This window comes from Glycine soja, unplaced genomic scaffold (assembly GCF_004193775.1).
Source record: "Glycine soja cultivar W05 unplaced genomic scaffold, ASM419377v2 tig00033679_1_pilon, whole genome shotgun sequence".
Classification (NCBI taxonomy): Eukaryota; Viridiplantae; Streptophyta; class Magnoliopsida; order Fabales; family Fabaceae; genus Glycine; species Glycine soja.
The window spans coordinates 5,001-27,859 of record NW_021143894.1 but is presented as its reverse complement, the minus strand read 5'-3'; the positions used below and the strand labels follow the sequence as shown (position 1 = coordinate 27,859).

The window sequence follows — 22,859 nt, the reverse complement described above, 5'->3', positions numbered from 1 at the left end:
ATCTTATAATTATGTAGGCGGTTTTTTTATATATAGAGAATGAGAGTTTGGTTTTACATCCGTTAGAATATCAGTAATTTAATGTCCTTTGGCGGTTTTCTCTTATATATAGAGAGTGAGAGTTTCGTTTTATATCCGTTAGCATTGGAGGAGGGACTTCAGAAACGGAAGGAGGCTCTCCAAATCTTGAATTCTCCTTCCCCTTCTTCCCCAACTGGATTCCTTAGGTTTCAGGTGGCGCTCCCTCCCTGTCCTAAGACCTTCACTTTGTTTTGCTCCCAACCCCACTCCTCCTCGGTCTTTCCTCTCATTTATGTTTCCAAGAACGACGCCGACTCTAAATCACTCTATGTCAATTTGGATGATAATGTGAGTCACCAGAAAGAAAGGTTCTTTTTGGTTTTTCATACCTCAGGTAAAGGTTCAACAATCTTATTGCCATTACTTTAATAACTTTAAATACTAATTCTTTAGCCGCTCCCAGATTGAGTTAGATGAGCTGGAAAGTGTTTCCATTCTGTCAATGACCCTTGCATGGGATGAATTTTCCTTCTCTACTTTTCAAGAAGCCCATTATTCGCTTCAAGATTCTCTAGACCAGGTGCCTGACATGCCTTTTTGATATCTTTTCTGTTTTTGTTGTTTTATTTACCATCATTCCCTGCTTCTATCATTTTTCATGTAATTTGGAATATTTAACGTTGAATGGTCAATTCTTTTTTGTATCTTTTACACCTTTGTGAATGAAAAAAGGGAATCTTTCATTACGGTTTGGTTGGGCCTTTCTCTTTGTTTCCTATAATCTAGAGGATCCTTATCTTCTTCTTGGGTTCTGAAAAAATAAAAACATCAACTCCCTCCTGTATTTATGCTTGATGTTATTTCCTACGGTGTGGGTTATGTGTCATGTCTGGTCTACGATTGACACATGTAAATCCAAATGCACTAGAGCTGCCCTCAAAAAACTCAATTTGGTAGAAGATAGATCTATTCCAAGGGACAAGCTCATTTCTTTCCTAAGAATATGTAAGTTTTACTTGCAACTAGTTTTTACTTCCCTGAATTCCTTGTCCAAAAGTCAATGATGAATGTAACCATGGTTTTCTTGAACTGAGAAGCGTATTGGGTCAACATTTTGTCTGAGTTAGTGTGTAAAGCAAAAGAACTAGTGCAAGCATACAAGCTTCAAAATGTAGTTAAGACTGCAGACAACTTCTGTTCATGTTTGAAGCTTGATAGAAACACAGATGTTAGCTATAGTAATATGAGGAAGGCTGCTTCTTGAGAAGATTTGACTGACAACTATTTATTCTATCCAAAAGCTGTAGATCTTCAGTACAAGGATTTAAGGCATTTTCAGTGGCATTGGGAAAAGGGGGAGCCTGTCATTGTCAGCAATGTGCTTGAATGTACATCTGGTTTAAGCTGGGAATCGCTTGTCATGTGGCGTGCATTACGTCATGTAACTAATACCAAGCATGGCCAACATTTGGCGGAGAAAACAATTGATTGCTTAGATTGGACTGAGGTTTGCTTAATTTCCCAATCTTTAACTTTATTGACCATGGAGAGCTTTTTACACAAATTTCATTCTTCACCTTCATTCTCATGAAGATTATGTTTAATTGTTTAATGTTGGTACTTATTTTGACTGGAACCACTGCAGTTATGGCATTTGGAGAATTATTTAATATTAGCAATTTTTATGTTGTTGAATTTCCTACATGTTTCCTGAATTCAGTAACTCCACCTTTTCTGGATTGAGACTTGAGAGTTATTTCAGTGCATTTAATATTGTCAGTTATTGAATTCCATAGAGTCATCAGAACAGAATGTCCTTGAAATATTTTGTGAATTACTGAAAAATTACAATTTTTTGGTGGATGGTTCCACTTTAAGAAACAGTTTGTAGATGTTCTGCTATCTGGGTCATAAAGAGATACCGGCCTAAGGTGGAATGTTGGTAAACAAAACGCACATTAGGGTGATAATTAGAAATCATTTTTCTGAGTGTAGTTTTTATATTAGTCTCAAATTTTAAGCCCTTGTTTCATGCTTTATGCTGTCTCTCCATCATTCTCAAGAAATATGGCTAGTGTGATCAATTTATCCTGCTACCATCATCATCATATTCATCTTCTTAGTCCTAGGTTTTGCTCCTTATCTTATGATCTTAGAAAATTTTATCTCAATGTTTGGCTGTTTCTTGTCCCTGCCCCATTTTGCGGTTTTTGCTTTGCCTGCCCAGACCTTTCTTGTTGCCCTTGCATCCTTTGGTATGTTTGTCTAGTTCTTAGACTTACAGCATCTAGCTGATGTTGGGTAAAATGTACTTTTTATTTTTTTTAGTTTGTTGAAAATGTTATTTTCGATTTGTACTCATTCTGTTTTTCTGTTTAGTAATCAGACTAGAGTAAATCATATCTGCTTTATTTTACTGATTTAGTAATTCTTTACTGCTTTTACTGGACTTGTTTATTCAGTTGCTGCTGATTTCTGCATTTCTCTTTTGAGGTATTGGTTAAATGCAGGGGGAAATTAATATCCACCAACTTTTTACTTGCTATACAAATGGTCGTAGGGATTGGCTTGCTTGGCCACAGATATTGAAATTAAAAGATTGGCCTCCTTCTAATTTATTTGAGGAACAATTGCCTCGTCATTGTGCTGAGTTCATATCTTCCTTACCCTTCAAGGAATATACTGATCCTCACAAAGGTGTTCTCTTAACCTTGCTGTGAAGTTGCCTAATGGTTCTCTAAAGCCAGACCTGGGGCCAAAAACATATATTGCTTATGGATTTCCTCAGGAGCTTGGACGTGGTGATTCAGTGACTAAGCTCCATTGTGATATGTCTGATGCAGTATGCTCTATTTGCTTATTTCTTTCCTGGGCTGTTATTTTCAAGGATTTCTTCTAAATTATTTGAACTTTTTAAATAGATTTCATATTGGATGGTGTATAGTTTGTAGGATGTATAAAGTGTTGTCTTTGATAAGCCATTGCATTTCTCTGTTCTGCTTCTTATGAGTAGTTTGTGGCTTCAGTTCCATGTCAGTTTTTAAGTTCTGTGCATTGTCTTCAATTCATAAACTCTCATTTGATTCTATATTTGACGAGTTATTTCCCTGGTTGTTATAATGATTGACTGATAATTAGAAAAACTACTCTTGTTATGATAGTAGAATCCTCACATTAGTATGTTTAAGGACTTGAAATGAATGATGCCTTTGGCTTAGAGAAGGCTTTAATTTGCGTATATATACTTATGTCAGTTGCATAGATTTTCCTGATCAAACATTGGTTAGTGTTTTGTATATTTTGCTGTATGTGGCCCTGAGTGCATGCTTATCAATGAAGGAATTGAAGCATTTTTTTTTTAATAATTTTGCTGTTTTAGGTAAATGCGTTGACTCATATTGCTGAAGTGAAACTGGATTCTGATCAACTTACTGTCATTGAGAAGTTGAAGCAAAAGCATCTCGAGCAAGAGAAAAGGGAGCTACTTGGTGATGATCAGGATGGAGAAACTAATGTTGACATGCTTAATAATTCATCTTCTACAATAAATGCTTTGGACAGGCAAAGTAGTGTTGAAGTCATGGAACAAGAAGGTGGATTATGTGATGGGAAAGAAGTTGATCAGTTTCATCAACCGTCTGGTAGTAATGAGGTTGCCATTGCTAATGAGGATGGCATTTCATATGGATCAGAGCTCATAGAGGTTGACAAAGTAAAAATAAATCAAGGTGATTTGTTGTTTGGGGGGGTGCTTCAGATGGTGCTCTCTGGGATATTTTTTGGAGACAGGATGTCCCTAAGTTGCAGGAATATCTGAAGAAGCATTTCAGAGTGTTTAGGTATGTCCATTGCTGTCCTTTAAAGCAGGTAAATTATTAAAATGATTCAGTTATCTGTCTGAGTACTCCTTATCAACCTGAGTCTTTTATAACAAATATTTTCACCTTTAGGTTATATTTTTAAATTTTAATATTTGGAGCTTTGCACCCTTATAACAATGACATTCTCCCATTCCCTTATTTTATTCTGATAAAAATTTCAGTAAATATGCATGTCATAAAGGATTGGGTGAAGGATCAAGCTGCTAATAAATAGTTATTTAGAAAATAAAAAAAATGTTTCTTTGCTTATTTTATTATGTGGTAATGAGCTTTTCATTAATATGACAATAGATGCCATGCAATTGCAACTGTGTTCGTTCTTTAAACAAAGGCTGGGAATAGCATTATAGTGCAATTACCAGTCCAAAATATTCATTAATTTTTCAAATAAATATGTTTTATAATTTGCAAAGTGAGAGAGTACAACTGGGAAATTGAGTGTATCCGACTAGACCGAGTTTCCCAGTTCTTACTGGTTCAGTGTTGGGTTGATTACATGGCACCGGGTTAGATGCATATCCGATTTGATATGTGACCCGAACCGGTGCTATGCCCGGGTTCCGGTTTAACCGGTTGGACTGGCTGGTCCAGTCTGAGTTTTATAACACTGCACACAAGATCCCTTTGGTCTTGAATCACAGACAGTACACTGCCCACTTACCTTGTACTGAAATTCAACATTTTATTAAAAGAACGAAGACAGCACGTTTGAACTCTATTCATGTTACATTAGGTAAATGAATTGTTTTTACTCTTTTTATTACAGCTCTAACAAAAAAACTAATTCAAATTCAATTTATAATATTAATTTTTTTTGCAGGATGATTGACTTTTGGATGTATAGGTCTTTACGCCTTTATCTTATTCTGCAATGACTCTGTGAGAGAGGAAGAATAAAAGGGAATGGAAGTTTGGAAAATTTTAGACTAGAAGAAAGCCAACTTAGAGTTGAGCTTTTTAAGAACAAATTCTATCTCAAAATCAATTATAAGATGAATAAGATTTTTAAAATTTAAATAACCAAATGGTCTAGATCTAAAAATAAGCTCTATTTCACCTAGATATCTAGCTTTGATGGTTGCCGAACACCTTAGATTTTGGGAAATTTAATTCATGTACCATAGAAAAAAGAAGAAAATTATTCATTTGCCAGGTTATTTCTAGTTGTTATGTTTATCTGTTGTATTTGTCTGAAGTTTGTCCTTGTTATGTTTGTCTCTTGTATTATCAGTTGGATCATGCCAATGAATTATCAAACTCCCTGAAAGAAAGTGCCAATATTAACACTGTTTGGGCATCGCTTATTGTTGAAGAATGCACAAGACTTGGTTTGATGGTGAGATGATCTGATAAATATTACATATGCACCAATGTTAATGCATGATTCTGATTTATTCTTTTGTTTAGTATTTGTGTATTGCTCCTTGATCTAGACCTTCCCTTGTTGCTGTTGCTGCTGCAAGTCACAAATTAATCACATGTATTTCATGCTTCGATGAGCATTCACTTGCATATGATGCTGTTGGATATGGAAGAGGATCTCACATTCCAGCAGTAGCCATTACATCATCAGGCACTGCAGTTTCCAACCTTCTTCCTGCTGTATGTTTCATTATTTTCATGAATTTATTTTAGGGTAAAATACATTTTTGGTCCCCCTATAATGCTCAATCTGCAATTTTGGTCTCCTACATACTTTTATTTTTCACTCAATGTTTGACCATGGATAATCAATTAACGGTCAACTAACAGAAGAACCAAAATCGCTGATTTTAAAAAATAGGGGGACCAAAATTGCGGATTGAGCATTATAGGGGACCAATAGTGTATTTTAGCCTTTATTTTATTTTGAATGTGTGATGATTTATTAATTTCATTCCTGTGACTTGATTTGTTGTCATTCTGTATGCTGTTGCTAATACATGCATTATTGGAGTTCAATTGGTTGCTTTGCTGGCTCTTTTTTTGCACTTAGTTTTTACTTTTATTTCCATCAACTTGATTTGTAGTTTTCTCTTAGAGTTTAATTCCCCTCAAGGTTTGAATTGTATTTGCTTTTAGAGTTTAATTCAAATTCACTAACTATGATAATAATCTGATCATAAATTATCGATTATGATAAGAGTATTGATTTTTATAATAATTATTTAAAAATCGTATCTAAAATAATTTTTTAGAATAAATAATACATAGTAAATAATTTATGCACTGAAATTTTATAAAAACTTTTTATGCTTTTATTTAATTATAAATTATCATATATAATAAGTCTGTTAACTTTTATAATAATTAATTTAATAATTTTTTATATGTCATCATTTCTAGTTAGTTGATTAAAAGTGTAAAAAACTTTTACACTATTATTTAATCACAAACTGTCATATGTGTGATAAATTTATTGATATTCATGATAATTATTATTAAAGTTATATGATAAATATTTCTAGTTGATTGATAATATAATTTTCTTGCACAAACAATGCACATGCCTATTAATTAACTCAATATTAAATTAATTTACAATTTTTTTTTTTACATTTGACAGTATTTACTTCTTCGTACCCCATTGCCCAGAGGCTCTTCGCTATGCGAAGGTATGGGGGAGGGATGCTGTACGCAGCCTTACCCTTGCATATGCAAAGAGGCTGTTTCCGGATTCGAACCCATGACTATATCAAAATAAAACTTATGCTTTTATACAAAAACATGAGATCCTTAATGCACGTTGGTTTTATATTTTGTTATATTGTGTTCATGTATTTTTTTTTTTTTTTATACAGTGTTCATGTATTCAATATACTTAAAAATGAAACACTTTCATGCATTCAAGTGTACCCAACAAAATTCCAACACTATATTTTGGAGAAATATGGTTTCAATGTGTATTCTTTTTTAAATTTGTAAGAAGAATTTATTACTGTTTATGGTTAATATGGGCTGATATATATTTTTCCTGTAGGGACTGCAACCTAATCTACTAACTACTACTGAACTCAAATGCAGGTCAAGTTTGATCTGGCTAAAAATATCCAATCATTAGAACCAAACTCTAAATGTTATGTCTTGTAATGAGTGATTCTCTTACACTCTGAAGTATAACAATTTTACCTTATAAGAAGCCCATTATTCGCTTCAAGATTCTCTAGACCAGGTGTCTGACATGCCTTTTTGATATCTTTTCTTTTTTGTTGTTTTATTTACCATCATTCCCTGCTTCTATCATTTTTCATGTAATTTGGAATATTTAAAGATAAATGGTCAATTCTTTTTTGTATCAGTTTTTACACCTTTGTGAATGAAAAAAGGGAATCTTTCATTATGGTTTGGTTGGGCCTTTCTCTTTGTTTCCTATAATCTAGAGGATCCTTATCTTCTTCTTGGGTTCTGAAAAAATAAAAACATCTACTCCCTCCTGTATTTATGCTTGATGTTATTTCCTACGGTGTGGGTTATGTGTCATGTCTGGTCTACGATTGACCCATGGAAATCCAAATGCACTAGAGCTGCCCTCAAAAAACTCAATTTGGTAGAAGATAGATCTATTCCAAGGGTACAAGCTCATTTCTTTCCTAAGAATATGTAAGTTTTACTTGCAACTAGTTGTTACTTCCCTGAATGCCAATATTTGTTTGACATGTTTCTTTAGTTGATATTTGTCTTTTGCATTTTCTTTTCCTTGGGTCTGGTTAAATGTTAATGCTCAAAAGGCTATTTTCGTTATTGTTGTATTTTTTTGTATTATATGCTAATATTTTAAGATTTAAATACAATGCAGTGCAAACTATATTTGGGCCAAGCCCATATACTTTCAATAGTCTAATTCTAACTCAATCCATAATAACTCTTTAACATTGTTCCCAAATCCCAAGTTTGAGCATAAATATTAATCATGCCTAGCTTGTTACAAATGAAATAACAGTGTTTTCCGGTCACAACCTTTGTGAACAGATCTGTTAGTTGGTCACTTGCCCTTATGTGGGAGGTAGATATAAGATTTTGTTGAACCTTCTCTCTGATAAAATGACAATTTATATGCTTATTCCTCTCATGAAAAACTGTTGTTGAAAGACAGAAAAACAAATACAACAGACGTTGGAACTGTGTCTTACCTACACAACAAAGTCTGCTTTATACAGTATGATTGCAATAAATATAATTATAGGAGATTTTATTCTTATATACATGATTTGATATGCCTATAAATCACCTTCTAATCAAACATGCCTATAATTACAAAGATCCTAATTAAATAAGGGAACAAATCATAAAAAAATATAAAAAGAAGAATGATTCTTAAGAGATCATCTAGGATATTCTAAAAATAGGGGGACTGAATGTCTTGATTTGGAAGAGGAATAAATTATTCAAGTTTGTTAAGATACAAATAATATTTTTGATCTCTTTAGGTGACTAACAAAATGTGCAGGTTGTGGAGGCAAGTCAAGATTTTGTGCCACTTATTTTGAGGCAAGTCAAAATGTGCAGTGGCTTTTAATATTTTAGAAAACTTAATGACCTTGGTTCAAATCCTATTTTGTGTTGTTTTTCTCTATTTTTATGTTCACAAACAACACAAAGTAGCGTAAACAACAAAAAAGTAATGTACTGGGCTGTGTGAGAAAGCAATAAACACTACTAAAATAATAGTATTCTACGATGCGCATTCAACAACAGTGGTTCCAAAAATGATGTTGTTTTAGAGGCGGTGGCATTATAGTAAATAAGAGATTTATTTCAACTACGTTTTTGTTGAAAACAACGTCATCTGCGCGTTACAAAAACGGGTTTAGTGGACACCGTTGTTGAACTGCATTATCCAAAGACGGGTTTTATAAACACCGTCTTTGAATCTGAAGTAAATTTTCATCTTTTTCCCTAGCATACTTGCACTCTACCCTAGCCCGCATTACCTCACTCATTTTGCGCCCTTAAGCTTGTCTCTCTAAGTTGGTTGCCGTCGTGAAGCACACCAGCACTGTCGTGGTTGTCGTTGACGATTATACAGGCCAGATCGTCAACGATTTTACACTTCTAGTTTTGAATATATATACCCTAGGGTATTATTGTATACTACTGATGTTGTGTATTTGATACAGAAAATCGAAAAGAAAAATTGGATTCGAGGCCAGCACCTCCAGACAAGGTAAGAGTGGAAGGTAAGCTTAAGTTTTCATATCTCCATTGTGTCTTACAATTGCTTTATTTATACTAATTCCTTGGTAACATAATTTGACATTTTGTGCAAAGGTATATCTAAGGAATTAATGGCTAACAATTTATGGGTAAGCTTGTCTCCCTAAGGCAGGACCATCAACCATCTAGCAATTCTTCATTCCAGGTCAGCTTCCTTTCTCCCTTTCTTTCTTATACATAGTCTTATGGTGTACCCCTGGCCATCTTTGATTTTCCTTTTATTTGCACCCCTGGCTTCTGTATTTGGACCTCTGGTTTGTGTTCTCTGTTAACTGCCCCTTGTTCCTCAGCTTTTGTACCAATATTCCGTATGGTGGTATAAAAATTAGAACAAAGGGAGCATAATGTTGTTTGTTCTTATTATGTTGTAGTTTTGAATTGTATAATGGTTTTTTTAAGAGTGTCTATTATGCTAATGAAAAAGGATACGTTCACTGCACATTCAAAATTCATTTATGTTAATCACTAAATATGCATTATAATATTCATAATTAAATTCCTATGCTGCCATATAGTGCTCATCCAAAGTGATGGATGATGCTTTATTTCTAGCTTGGTCTTGGTTAAAAGCTAGAGAGAAAGATTTCAACACTCTTTTTAACCATTGGTCTACCAATCTTTCGGAGTCTTTTGGTTGAGTTGGGTTGGGTTTCCTGTATCTTCTGTGGTGGGGTCTTGGTTGGGTTCTTCTCTTTTTTGGAGGGCGGCACCATAGGTGTCTTGTATTTGTTCATCTTGCATCCGTACCTCTGGTACTGATATGTTTATATTAATACTATATATTTTCTGCCTTCCAAAAAAAAAAATTCATAATTAAATTGTGCCTTCCTCAATGTGGGAAAGAGGAAGGGAAAATTAATCACAATGTGGGAGGATGAAGTGGGGCCAGAATATGTAATGGTAATGGTTAGCAGACAAGTTATTTAGGAGAGACAAGATTCAACAAAGGCTGGAAAAGAGGAAGGGAAAATTAATCACAATGTGGGAGGATGAATTTGTGCGATGTAGCCAGTTTCCTTCTTTGATCCTTAAGGACAAGGCTGTAGCTCCAAGAAAGGGCCATGTTAGGACACATGGTTGAGTCATGGAGTAGACAACATAAGAGTTGGTCAGGAAAAAGACAGATTAGGAAGCTGGTTAGCAGGAGTTAGTGAGTAATGATGAGTTGGAACTAGTTAGTTAGACTTGGGCATTGTTGAGAGCAGGCCAGCCAGTCATTGTGAGTGGTGCCCTAACATAAATTAATTCACTTATTATTGATAGATCCTTCACTTAATTTTCTACACTCTTTTTGAAATTTGAAAAGAAGGAATGATTGTTTTCTATCCTCCTCCATTTCCGTCCAACCAAGCACACTGTAAGTGGAATGCATTATTATAACACATCTTTATTTGCCAAAAAGTCTTGATGCAGAAAAATGACAATATAGTACATACCATACAGCTATATGCAACATCACACATTTGGTTACCAAGGGTAGACAATTCCCAGTCTAGTATTCCAATTACTTGATCCTGCAGCAGAATGAAAACTTATCAGGCATAAGAACTGGCTTCTAAGATGCCAATGAATTATTATAAGTCCTAAATGCTAAATGTGTGTCTTGACACTGTCCAAACTCCAGAGTAAACTATACATGGCATTGAGAACATAAAGTTCTGTTTTTTTTTTTTTTTTTTGATCCATAGGAATTGAACTCTGATACAGGAGGGGGTATACAACAAGTCACGCACATTGCTCAACCAACTGAACTAGATCCGTTAGTATTTCTGTTTTTAAATTACAGCAGTTATGATACTCTAATTTTGAGCATGACCAGATCAAAATGCTATGCATTAATAGTAGAACAAAGAAAAATACTTTTCAGCCAATGGAACTTTAGGAAAGTGTAAAATTTTATTATATGCACCTGCCATGACTGTTACTTTATGGACATGGGTCAGACACTTTATGGACCTGTCATGACTGTTACTTTCTTCTCCTGGAATGCACGTTTGCAGGGTATGTTCAATTCTTTTTGCATAATATTTATCATGTTTTGATTTGCTTGGCCTTGTATTTCAAATTGTGATGCTAACAAGTCTGAATTGCAACACAAAAAGGCTAAAGATTAGGGATGTTAATAATGTAATGATATAATTGATGAAGTTGGGGGGTGGGGAGCCTTTGTGTCTACAACTTTTTGGCTTCCTGTTTTTTTGTCTGTATTGGATTAGCCTTTGTGTTGCACCTTACCATAGTATTTGGCTGGAGAGGAGAGGTCTTTTAAAGAATAGCTTGTTTGGTTCAATGTTTGGTGGGGAAGGGGAAGTGAAGGGGCTATCATCCCTCCCCTCATTATTTACTCCCATCATTATTTGAGGATTTGGGTGGACAGAAAAATACTTAAATCGTTAGACTGTGAAGGAGCTAATTTTCTGACATTCCAAGGGAAATATGAAAAATAAAATGTTGCATAGAAACCAAACCTCTTCCAGCATTCAGGAAAACTTGAAAAGCTCATCTTCTTGCATGACTATGGTCCTCAAAGTAGTCATGCATATCTCAGGGAACACCAGTTTGTTTACATAAGATGGCATCTTTGTTTGACCACCCCAACTATAGTTGCAAACTTTGTCAACTTTGCCCTTGTTATTTTCTCCACTGTTTTGGGTGCCTATTGGAAACTATCCATTATCCAGCAAAGTTTTGGGTAAAAGACATCTCATTTCAGCCTTCTGTAAACATAAAACAAAGAAACAGAAAGTGTAATTACAGAAGGATGAAATTTCAGTATACATAACCAGTCTTCCTTTTGTGTTTTCTTCAGAGTGACTGTATTTCCTGGGAATCTCACTTTTGGTATCTTAATCATAGCAAAGCTCAAGGCTTACAATCTCTCCTAGAATATGTCAATCTTTCATTTGTCACAGTTAGGAGAATTTGGATTCTGGACCTTTCTAGTGGTTTCTCTAATTTGGATTCTTTCATATCTTAACTCATTTTCCTAATTGAGAAAAGTTCACCATTGATAAATTTATTTGAAAATTCAAAGTTCTTTTTATGGAGAAGGCTTTTGCTTGGACTGAGGGATTGAATGGAATCGATAGTAGTGATTCTTGCATGATCAAATCTGATGTAGTTATATTTTTAATTTTACATTGTTTGATTGCTAATCTTTTGTAGAATAGCTATGAAGCATGGATACCTCTTTTGTTCAAAGTGTTGCCGTGTTGGGCAAATTCATCTGAGGAAATACCTGTTTTGTCACCTTTAGTCCCAGTTTCATTATTGGGTAGTTCAAAAGGTGAAGACCAGAAGCAGAAAGTTGTTACTAAGCAAGTAAAAGTTCAAGCGGTATTAAAGGCAATAAAACATGTTTGAGATGCCTTATCACTGATCGTGATTGATTGCTTTTGGTTTTCAAGTTGGTTTTCTTACATTAAGGGCATGCTTGATAAACCTGAAAAGTTATACATTGAATGTATTATGTTTGAAAAAATTCTAATTTTAAGTGTTGACAAGTGCAGCAAAGAAAACCTATAGCATTTTGTATATCAAACATGACAACCAAAGTTTCCTATAACACTGCACTAAATTTTAATTTATTTTATTTTATCTTATTTCCTGTTTGTGACTCTTTGATATGTGAAATCACAAGGAGCTCTAACTAATCCAACTCAGGTTAGGTGGACCCATTTAAGGGGATAAAACTTTCCTAGTGCCTAATTTTTCTATTAACAAAGCTCAAACTTAATACCTTATTTAAATGAAACTAATCTTGTCACTTGGAACAATAGATGTTAACTTTTGGTGTTATCTTGATAGAGCATTTATTTTATTTAATTTTAACTTGCTAATCACATTTCTAGTATGCATGCTAAAGTGAACATAAGTATCATCACAAGTATGTTCAGCTTAGCAATAACATAAATATTGAAAAATTACAATGTTTTGTTACATTTATGTGGTGCCACTGCCTAGCTACTTGCTAAGAAACTTCTGTGTTTTAACCAACATGTTATTTTGCAGAAAAGTTGGCATCTAATTTTTTAGCCATTGAAATGCCTTCCCTGGCTTGCTGTGGAAAATGTCTTAATTTATGGTTTAAGAAGGATCTGATTAATATCTGACTAGTTGCACATTTTACATACCTTGTTTTCTATGGTATTTTAGAGTCTAAAGAAGGTCAACTTGGTTGCTGCTCTGGTTCGTGGTACCTGCTTGTTAAAGATGCATCGATGCAGTTGGAATTGACAATAAAACGAGCAGCAAAAACTGTATATCAGGTAGTAACACTAGGTATTTTCATTGTCACCTCATTGGACAAGCTTGCAAAATCTATAATTTTAATTGCTTTCAAAGTTCCTCTGTGAATGCATCAGGTTTTGGTAAAAAAAAATAATTTAACTCATTCTTTGCCCCCTCCCCTAGCTCTTTTACTTTTTGTCATTGATCTCAAGGACCAGGTTTTCAATGAGGTTATATAAATTTTTACATGGGACAATGTCATGACAATGAGTAAGAAGGAATTGCAAATTCATTTCCTTATTATATTTAATTTTCTAATTTCATGATTTTTTCCTACTTATAACACCAATATCAAATTCTGTGGGATTCTTGCTCTTCCATGCTTTATGGTGGTATTTAACATAACCATTTTTTGATAATTTAGTATTTTTCTGTACGATTTTATGGTGACAATAACATTTTTTGTTTCATGATTGACATTAATCAAATCTTTTGGCTGTGTGCAGGGAATTCTGATCTCAAATTGTCCACGGCTATGCAGCGAAATTCTTGACAAGTTGAACCACCCTTTTCTACCTGCATTATCTATATGCTTCCTTCCAGGTTTGTAACTCGAATACTACTTTAAAATAACTAACAGAATGATTAGTATTTATCAATTAGAATAACTGGTAGGAACATTAGGATCTCTTTAGCGATGACAGAGTTCCAATATGTCACATCACAACCTTTTTATCATAGATATCATTGTTTTATAGATAATGACTTCACAAATTATATTGTCTTGAGCTGGACTATTGCCTTTATTTCCTATTACATTTAATTCTGAAGCTAAAGAGTAGCAAGGATTTTCACGTGGCTCCTTTACTATTTAATTTACTAAATTTGTTAAATATTTCAAACCTGCAGACCAAAACTCACGTTTGGTTTGATTACTAATTATTGTCCTAGAGGAGAACTATTCCTGCTTCTTGATCGGCAACCAACTAAGGTTCTCAAGGAAGATGCCGTGAGGTATATCATCCTACCATTGACAGATCCAGAATTTCTCTTTGATGTTAGAAAAAAATAGTCTAATATTTTATCAGAAGAAAAATAATATAAACTTCATTAAAAGGATATGAGAGAAATTGAAAACAATAAAAATTAAAAGGATAAAAAGATAACATTAGTACTAATTTATTTTCTCTTTCATCTTTTATAATTTTATAATTATCTTATGGTGTAGACATCTATTTTTTTTATGGGGAGAAAAAAATAGTTTAGTATTTTCAAGTATATAATTTTTGCATGTTAAAATTGTTAAAGTTATCTACTCAATAGTAATAAATGTGCAGTGGCTTTAAATAGTTTAGAAAACTTAATGACCTTTGGTTCAAATCCTATTTTGTGTTGTTTTTCTCTATTTTTATATTCACATGTTAACAAACAACAAAAAGTAGCTTAAACCAAAAAAAAGTAATGTACTGGGCTATGTGAGAAAGCAATAAACAAACATTGGGCAGCGTGTGAGAACAGTAGACAGATGTAGGACTATGTGAAAGTAGATATAATAGACAGACCAAAGTATATTGGAAAGTGAGAGAGTACAACTGGGAAATTGAGTGTATCCGACTAGACCGAGTTTCCCATAGGTCTGTGTGAATGACCACTGGGTAGTGTAACGCGCTGTTTGTCGTTATGTCCATCATCGAGACCGCTACTGCACCGCTGTGGGTCTTCGCTGTTTGGCTGCTCCGCCGTGACCCACTCTCCACTTTCTTTCTCCGCCACGTGGGTTCTTTCCACCATGACCCACTCACCAACTTCTTTCTCCACCACTTGGGTTCTCTCCGCTGTCGGAGATCCCACGAAGCTACCCTCTTCACCACTCTCATCATCCTGGTTGGTCTCACTCCCCCTCTTGCCACCCGTTCTACAATGTTTACCCCTATAGTCTCCTCTGCTTCACTTTTCTGCCAATCCATTGTTGTCTGCTGGATAATACTATTACCCATTGGTTTTTGTGAATGACCACTGGGTAGTATAGCGCGTTGTTCGTCGTGCTGTCCATCCTCAAGACTGCTACTGCACCGCCGTGGGTAGTCGCTGTTTCGCTGCTCCACTGTGACCCGCTCTCCACTTTCTTTCTCCACCGCGTGGATTCTTTCCGCCATGACCCACTCACCAACTGATTTAACTGTTTGTTGATTTATGATTTAACTATTGAATTTGTTGTTTGTTTTGGGTTAGGGGTTTTAAGGTTTTCATGTTTTGTTGAGGTATGGGGGAGGGATGTTGTACGCAGCCTTACCCTTGCATATGCAAAGAGGCTGTTTCCGGATTCGAACCCATACCTTCGCATAGCGAAGAGCCTCTGGGCAATGGGGTACGAAGTTTTTATGTTTTGTTGAGGTGCAGGGGAATTGATGATGTGGTGGTGAGAATGATGTATGGGGAGTAGAACTACCAGGAGGATTGTTGTTGTTGAAGATGACAAGGGAGCTGAAAGAGGAATGCCGAGCTTCAATTCTGAGTTACCCAATTCCAACAACAACAACAACAACAACAACGCCTTATCCCACTAGGTGGGGTCGGCTACATGGATCAACTTCCGCCATAATATTCTATCAAGTACCATACTTCTATCCAAATCATTAAGTTCGAGATCCTTCTTGATAACCTCTCTTATAGTCTTTTTGGGTCTTCCTCTGCCTCGAATTGTTTACCTTCTCTCCATCTGGTCTACTCTCCTCACTACAGAGTCTACCGGTCTTCTCTCTACATGCCCAAACCACCTAAGTCTATTTTCCACCATCTTCTCTACAATAGGCGCTACTCTAACCCTCTCTCTAATAGCTCCGTTTCTAATTTTATCCTGTCAAGTCTTACCACACATCCACCGCAACATCCTCATCTCCGCTACACCTACTTGAGTCTCATGTTGGCTCTTGACCGCCCAACATTCTGTTCCGTACAAAATCGCCGGTCTTACCGCAGTCCGATAAAACTTTCCCTTTAGCTTGATCGGTACCTTTGCATCACATAACACCCCCGATGCTTTTCTCCATTTCATCCATCCTGCTTGAATGCGATGATTCACATCCCCTTCAATTTCTCCATCATCCTGTATTACAGACCCAAGATATTTAAACCGTGTGACTTGAGGGATAATATGGTCTCCTATTTTCACCTCTGAGTTAGATACCCTCCTACTTTTGTTGAACTTACATTTCATATACTCCGATTTGCTTCTGCTTAGGCGAAAGCCATGTGTTTCTAGAGCTCGTCTCCAAGTTTCCAACCTCTCATTCAACTCCTCCCTCGACTCTCCAAGGAGGACTATGTCATCTGCAAAAAGCATGCATCTCGGCGCTATCTCTTGGATTTGTTCCGTGAGGACATCCAGAAATCTTGCAATAGTTCCTTGATAGGGTTTGCATATGTGGAGAAATCTTGTTCATTTGTTCAATCATTTTCTTTACTTTCTGCTGAATTTTCGTTGTGAATGTTTTGTTTTACTTATTAGTTGCTCACTCGTGTGGTACATAAGATGTTTGTTGTGGTTTTACATTGAGATGTTTTTATTAGCCCTTTAATGATGTTGGATGATACTTAGAATATTTATAACATTTTGATATTTGTGGTTGCTTGGTTTTCTTTATTTATGAATAAGGAATAAAATACTAAAAGGGTGATACTTAGAATATTTTTATTTTTTTATTTTTTTGGGTCAGCAAAAAAAAAAAAAAATATATATATATATATATATATATATATATATATATATATATATATATATATGGTTAGAGGTACCGTGATTACAATAAAATCCAGATAAATGGTTCCCAAGCCAGACTAGACAATTGACAGCAGTCTTGTTGGGAACCAAACTAGACAGCTTGGTTATACAACTATCAATACACTATGACTGCTACCCTTGTCTAAAAATAAAAGTCTCTCTAAGGTTAGATGACCACTGATTGTAATGAGATATAAAATCTTTCTCATAGTTTCTGAGCCACGTCCAAAGTAAAAATAGGGAGTCCTCCATCAGTTTGTTTCCGTTGAAAGTCCCACTTGATAATATAATCTTGTTCCTCAACTGCCATACAGACCATGTAAGAGCCATCCACCAAGACCTCCATCTAGAATATTTATAACATTGTTGTATTTATGAACAGGGTTGAGGATGTTACAAGAGTTTGGGATCCTTGCTGACGAGTGACCAGGGTTAAGGATGTTACCAAGAGTCGAAGACCGTTGCTACTAGAATGTATGCAGCTTTTCTTTGTAAATGAATTTGAGCTAGTTGTAAGATTGTCACAATAGTTTTCCTAGCTATAGGAATTTGTTGGTTTTGAGCCAATTGATGACCAATCATAATCTTCCAGGCTGAGAGGTAGTTGATTTGTTGTCTCTTTTAATGTGTAGGTCAAGGTAAAGAGAAACGTTATTAATTAGTATCCTTTTAAGGTAAAAAAAAAAAGGAAGATTTTACGTTTAAGCGGAGCTTCACAAAGGTACGTAGCCTTTATGATTTAACTGTTTGTTGGGTTGACTTGGTTTTCTTCAGTTTTGTAGAAGGTACTAAGATGTAGGCATGCTAGATCCTTATTGCTTGACTGTTGACTGTCCAAGCATTTTGGTAATACTGTAAGCCATACTCATTTCAAGCTTTTTGGTAATACTCATTTCATAACGGCACTTAAAATTTTTTCAGTTGGATGGAAAGGCTACTTGTGTTTTACTTATTTCATATGGCTTATACTCATTTCATATGAAATTAACAAATATCTAGAAATTTTGTTAATGAAAGTCCGATGACATTTTAAATCCAATGTACATCATTCCACAGGAGACAAAGCTATTGATATAAGGAGTAAGCACTACACATTGTGCTATGAGGAGCACTTCATGGAACAAGAGAGAATTGCAATAAAATTCCATTCTTAGCATGCAAGTCACTTTTCTGATCCATTCTATGTTAGTATCACATCACAACGTAGTCTGTAATACAGATGAATAGGAAAGCAGGTAACTTAATTTCCCATATGCTAGAGAGTTGGAAAATTTAAGGCTGGCTCACCTTTGTCTAGGAAGAAAATGACATTCTTACTTCTAAGTATGCAAGATGTTATACATAAATTATAACTCCAGAGAAATACCTTTAATATCTCAATGTTTGTTAATTCATTCGCCCTGTCGCTAAGCAATCTTAGCATCTGAATAAACCTCTCTGCGTACAGATTTACCATTAGCTGGAATATGTCGTATCTGCCTTACTTAGAAAATGAATTAGAACAAATAAAACATGTACATAAAGAAACCCTCTACCAATAAACACTTGTTTAGATTAAGTGAAATGTGTAGTTTGACTCAGATAGGCTCAAGCATGGGTTTAGAAGAAATTTCAATTGTTGAAAAGTATAGTAAGTCGTTCATCTAGTGACAACATAACAAAGTCACAAATTTATGCTGAAGAGGTCATTTAAGTCTGCAATATTGATAAATGAATGATAACAAATTCTCTCCCCAAATCATTTCTAAGAGATTTAAAGAGGATTAGGGGATTGAAAAACGTAGTATAATTCAGTTTCAGATGGCAAGTCTTCAAAATTTCATGACTCCTGACTGTGTGAACTGTGACTCCATTTTGTATAGTGCGTACTTAAGGTAAGGTTCATAATTTTTTATAATATTTGAAGATGGGGTGATTCTTTTAATTATTTGTGAAAAAATAAATCAAAAGTCTAAGAAGAGATTACTTTGTCTATCCTAGTAATTATTTGTGAAAATATATTCTTGTTATAGCCTTTCTCTCAATTCCCTTGCTCAAAATATGAACAAAACAATACTGATGAGTTGTGTAACGTTATAAGTCATCGGTATTTGAATTTTAAAGTTCTTCAGTTTCTTATTAGTTGTTACATGTCTGGAACCGGCATTGTGGGCATAAGGATCTGAAATCTGGTGTAACTAAATTAGAGTATTCTTCATCCATCTAGTTCAGCTTGAAGTTGCAAGTAACTTCCAAAGGCACTAGGGTAGAGACAAATTTGCATCAATGCATGGCATCTAGCATAAGTTCTTCTCTATACAGTTTACTGTTGTGCATCAATGCATGGCATCTAGCACAAGTACTTTTCTATACAGTTACTGTGTTGTGTACTCTTTCTCAGTGCATGAAGACAAAAATTGAAATTTACTGTTTCTTGCTTTATTTCATCTGTAGATGAGGACACCACATCTATAAATTGAAGTTCTTGCAGAGTTATATGCAAACCAATGAGGTTGTGAGGGCCATTGTTATATGAAAGTTGAGGTAAGGATTTTTTGCATATTTCTTTCTGTTCTTTATTTTTTGGGTTTTTCTCATGCATAGTAGTATGAAGAATGATATCATGTGAATTCATGTCCTGGTCTTCAACCTTCGTATATAGTGATTTATTCACCCTCTCCTCCAGTTCTTAGTTTGCTTATTGAAATAGAAGGTGCTACTATCATGTTGGGGTGTTGCATAATCATGAACCAGAACCATGATATAATCCATGAGTGCATGGTCTCCAACATCGTGCAACAACTACAACCATGACATAATCATGTGAATTCCTGTCTTGGGCTGTTTTCTCCCTCTATAATTACTTAAGCATAGTATCCTGACCTTTACTTTATGGGATCTGTAGTAGCATTAAAGTTGTAGTGTTCAGAATTTGTGCAGGCTTTCAAGTAGAGGTTTTTTCTTGATCATTGGGGATAGATAACAATAAGTAGATATGAAGTTCATGAAACTTGGAACAAGGCCAGATACTTTCTACAGTGAACAAGCTACCAGGTATTTATTTGATCTTTGGCCCAAGAGTGGTACAAAACCTATTAAAATGAGTATTTTTTAGATATAAGGACTAAAATGTATAGATACAGAGACAAAATAAATAAGGAATTGAGGGGGAATAAATGTTCAATGTGTTCTTAACAGGGAGTATAGATGTTTTGTGTTTTACATTTTTAGTACAATTAATGTGTAAGTCTGACTGAGTAAGGCTTTGTTTGTTATTGTTCTTGTTGTTGTTTGTCGTGAGTGATCCGTGTTTGGTAGATTGATGAATTTCAGTTGCCTGCTGATCTGTGTAGTTAATGTCATCCGGTAAGATAAATAAAAGTTGTGTTGTTGTGTGTGGTAGAGTAATTGGTGTAAGTGATTTTTGTGGTGAAAGTTTTGTAGCTCTGGCTAGTGTACATACTTTTTGTTTTAGTTTATGAATTTTGAAGTATGACCAGGTGGTTTAAGTGCAACTTGTGTAAGTGATGTTTTGGGGCAAGTGTTCCTGAATTCTAAACGCTAGTTTAGTATTGAGTTTGAGGAATGAATACTGGTTTAAGTGCATGTTTTATGTCTCACCTTGTGCCTGTTTTATTTCTCACCTTGTGCCTGTTTTAAACCATTTATTGACTACTTATTTTGTTCTCCAGACTGTTTAGATAGGCAGTTGGGACCGAGGCTTCTTGGGAGGACTAATGATTCAGGGATAAATAATAGGTTGGTCAATGCTTTATTATTTTGGCTGTCTGTGCAAGATTTACATACAAAACTACTTCATACCAGGATCCTGTTGTAGAGGTAAATTAATTATTACCCTTACATACATAACTATAGTTATTGATTATTATTTTGGTAAAACATATTTGGCCGCCGTTCATGTTGTAATCATCTTTGAAGGCCAAACTGAACCCTAGCCTTTCTTTTTTCCTCTCTCTTTGATTTTTCTATGTGTTTCGTTTTCCCCTCTCTTTGCTGCCTGTGTGGTTGGAGATACAACATGCTTGCAGTGTTCAGTTAGTAGCTTCTGAATTCTGATATTGATCACTTGCAATGTTCATGCTGCCTCTGTAGTTTTAGAGATATTTGTTATTATGCATAATTTATTTTTCTTTAAATTCATCAGATCTATCTTCTTTCCCTCACTCCTATGTTGGAAATAGAAGTCATGTAAAGCTGTTTAATCTGTTTGCATGCTCCTGATTATGAGATGTATACTGAAATTATAACCTAGATTAACTATGAACATGCTGTTATAATCATCTTGAAATTGAAGATGACCATAACAAGTTGTAATTCATTGTGATCAAGGATCATGTGAATGATTTGAATATTTCCTCTACTTCCAGTGAGCCCTGATTGTCTTCTCCAGCAAAGCTCAACTGTAGAAGATTCAATTTCTTTCAAATTTTCTTATGGTATAACTGAATCAGTTCCATGCTCATACACTGAATTTGCCGAGCGACTGGTGCTGCCGCAATATAAAAATTTACCTGACATAGAGGTAAGCATCATTCTTTCTTTTCAACATCAGCTTTCAACTTTTTTATCATAATTCTTATCTTTGGTTGTTGATGATTAGGACTAATTTTATGACCAGTTTTTTTGGTTACTGGTGAAAATGTGGACTACTTTAGGAATTTGAATGACCTGCTAATATAATATGTATCGTAAGACATTTTTCTGAAGGATTTACTGATCCTTGTTTTGTTTTTAACTAATGGAGCAGGTTAAAGAGTTCCATAGAAGAGATGGTTTTGAGGTAGCAAGTGCTAACAAGATGGCTAAGTCATGCATGGTTTATTTTGAAATGCATCTATCCCTAAGGAAAAAAATAATTACAAAAGCTTTTAATGGTAGTTATAGTATCTACAAGGAAACTTTTTGTAACCAGGTCTATTGCCTTTTTGTTTGAGTAACTGGACATGCAGGTACAATAATTGTTGTTGAAGATGACAAGGGAGCTGAAAGAGGAATGTCGAGCTTCAATTCTGAGTTACCCAATTCCAATTCATGGTAAATTTTGTCTTTGCAATAGTTCTTGGATTAGGCTTTGCATATGTGGAAAAATCTTGTTCATTTGTTCAATCATTTTCTTTACTTTCTGCTGAATTTTCGTTGTGAAAGCTTTGTTTTACTTATTAGTTGCTCACTCGTGTAGTACATAAGATGTTTGTTGTGGTTTTACATTGAGATGTTTTTATTAGCCCTTTAATGATGTTGGATGATACTTAGAATATTTATAGCATTGTGATATTTGTGGTTGCTTGGTTTTCTTTGTATATGAATAAGGTATAAAATACTAAAAGGGTGATACTTAGAATATTTATAACATTGTCGTATTTATAAACAGGGTTGAGGATGTTACAAGAATTTGGGATCCTTGCTGACCAGTGACTAGGGTTGAGGATTTTACCAAGAGTTGAAGACCGTTGCTGCTAGAATGTATGCAGCTTTTCTTTGTAAATGAATTTGAGCTAGTTGTAAGATTGTCACAATAGTTTTCCTAGCTATAGGAATATGTTGGTTTTGAGCCAATTGATGACAATCATAATCTTCCAGGCTGAGAGGTAGTTGATTTGTTGTCTCTTTTGATGTGTAGGTCAAGCTAAAGAGAAACGTTGTTAATTAGTATCCTTTTAAGGTAAAAAAAAAGGAAGATTTTACCTATAAGCGGAGCTTCACAAAGGTACGTAGCATTTATGATTTAACTGTTTGTTGGGTTGACTTGGTTT

At 34.8% G+C, this 22,859-nt stretch overlaps 1 pseudogene; it reads left to right on the top strand.

Moving 5' to 3' along the window:
- The first annotated feature begins 81 nt into the window (after positions 1 to 81).
- Positions 82 to 22,859, top strand: part of LOC114404414 — a 23,109-nt pseudogene continuing 331 nt past the window's right edge.